The sequence below is a fragment of the Microtus ochrogaster genome, unplaced genomic scaffold, assembly GCF_000317375.1.
Source record: "Microtus ochrogaster isolate Prairie Vole_2 unplaced genomic scaffold, MicOch1.0 UNK30, whole genome shotgun sequence".
Lineage (NCBI taxonomy): Eukaryota > Metazoa > Chordata > Mammalia > Rodentia > Cricetidae > Microtus > Microtus ochrogaster.
In genome coordinates, this window is record NW_004949128.1 from 3,355,548 (window position 1) to 3,357,872 (window position 2,325).

Sequence of the window (2,325 nt, forward strand, 5' to 3'; positions counted from 1 at the left end):
TGTGTGTGTGTGTGTGTGTGTGAGAGAGAGAGAGAGAGAGAGAGAGAGAGAGAGAGAGAGAGAGAAGTTCTATCTATTTGTGCAGTTACACATACCCATATGTACTCATGTAGAGGCCAGAAGAGGAATGTGAGAGTCTACCTGCATGGCTTACTACCTTGATTTGTTTTTGTTTGTTTGTTTGAGAAAGAATCTTTCACTGAATCAGAAACTCATCAGTTCAGTTGGTTTGTTGAGCAGTGTGCTCTATCTCCCAAACACATGTAGCCAGTACAGATTGTGTGCATGTGTTCTGAGGATTTAAACTCACAAGTGTCCCCAACTTATTGACCCATCTCTGCAGACCACAGATACACTTTTGAGTAGGTACTACTCACTTCAGTTGTTTTCATTTGATGATGGTGGGGACAGTGGAATTTGGTTAGTAGTTTCTATCCTCCACTTCATTTCTGTCCTTATGTTCATCGTAGGCATCCTTAAACCTTAAATGGATGCAGTGCACTCTCTAGCTCTGTACTTCTGCCCCTCCATTACACAGCCTCTGCCACAGCAGGGATTTTTGACTATACTTAGTTAGGCCGATATCACTGCTGGGTATGTCTGCAAATTGGTGCAGAGGGTCCAGGAATTCAGATCCAGGTTACAGGACAAAGACATACTGGCCTTCAATAAGATTGTGCAGCAGACTGTTTATAGAGTGAAAATTTGACAACTTCTTTGCCTGAACACACTCTCTCTCTCTCTCTCTCTCTCTCTCTCTCTCTCTCTCTCTCTCTCTCTCTCACACACACACACACACACACACACACACACATTTTCTTAAATTTAAGAAAGTCCAACCTCCACAAAGGGAAGAGTGATCCTGTACAGTCACAATGGCATGGAAGCTTGTCTACACACTCCCTGGAGGTCCTAATTAGTCTGTTCTACACGAGTCCTGCAGTGACAGAAGCTTGGTGTATGCACTTGAGCTTCTGAAACAAAGACTGAATCTTTCTAATCAGCCTGTTATTGCCTTCAGTGGTGAAAACTCTGCTCTTTGGTTTAGGCTAAGGTGAAGATTGGTTTTTTTGCAGTATAAGATTAATCTAGCAGGATCAAAACCCAGTGCCATTGTTCTTGAGATCTCAGTAGTCCTCATTGTCCGCTATGTTCAGCGAGTCCGGTTTTATCCCAGGCTTTTTCAGATCCAGGCCAGCTGGCCTTGGTGAGTTCCTGATAGAACATCCCCATCGTCTCAGTGTGTGGGTGCACCCCCTCGCGGTCCTGAGTTCCTTGCTCGTGCTCTCTCTTCTTCTGCTCCTGATTTGGACCTTGGGATTTCAGTCCGGTGCTCCAAAGTGAGTCTCTGTCTCTGTCTCCTTTCATTGGCTGATGAAGGTTAATATTCAGGAGGATGACTATATATTTTTCTTTGGGTTCACCTTCTTATTTAGCTTCTCTAGGATCACGAACTATAGGCTCAATGTCCTTATTTATGGCTAGAAACCAATTATGAGTGAGTACATCCCATGTTCCTCTTTTTGGGTCTGGCTTACCTCACTCAGGATAGTGTTTTCTATTTCCATCCATTTGCATGCAAAATTCAAGAAGTCATTGTTTTTTACTGCTGAGTAGGGTTTTGATCCTACTGCATGTACTGGCTTTGTGGGAGCCTAGGCAGTTTGGATGCTCACCTAACTAGACCTGGATGGAGGTGGGTGGTTCTTGGACTTCCCACAGGGCAAGGAACCCTGATTGCTCTTTGGGCTGATAAGGAAGGGGGACTTGATTGGGGGAGGGGGAGGGAAATGGGAGGCGGTGGCGGGGAGGAGGCAGAAATCTTTAATAAATAAATAAAAAATATCAACATAAAAATAAAAAAAGATTAATCTAGCAACATTGGGCATTCAATCCTTCAGAGTGGTTGGATAGTACTTCTCAGATGAAGCCTGTCTTCCCAGAAATTCTTCTCCTCTTATAGAATCACAGTCCATGCTACTTGCTTACATTCTGACTAAGGTTTTTTTTTCATTTTTTTTATTGAGAAAAGGAAAAAAAAACAAGTTTCTGCCTCCTCCCAGCCTCCCATTTCCCTCCCCCTCCTCACACCCTTCTCCCCCTCCTCCCACCCTTCTCCCCCTCCCCCTACTCCTCTCCCCCTCCCTCTCCAGTCCAAAGAGCAGTCAGGGTTCCCTGCCCTGTGGAACGACCAAGGTCCTCCCCGCTCCATCCATATCTAGGAAGGTGAGCGTCCAAACTGGCTAGGGTCCCACAAAGCCAGAACATGAAGTAGGATCAAAACCCCTTCCCATTGTCCTTGGCTTCTCATCAGCCCTCATTGTT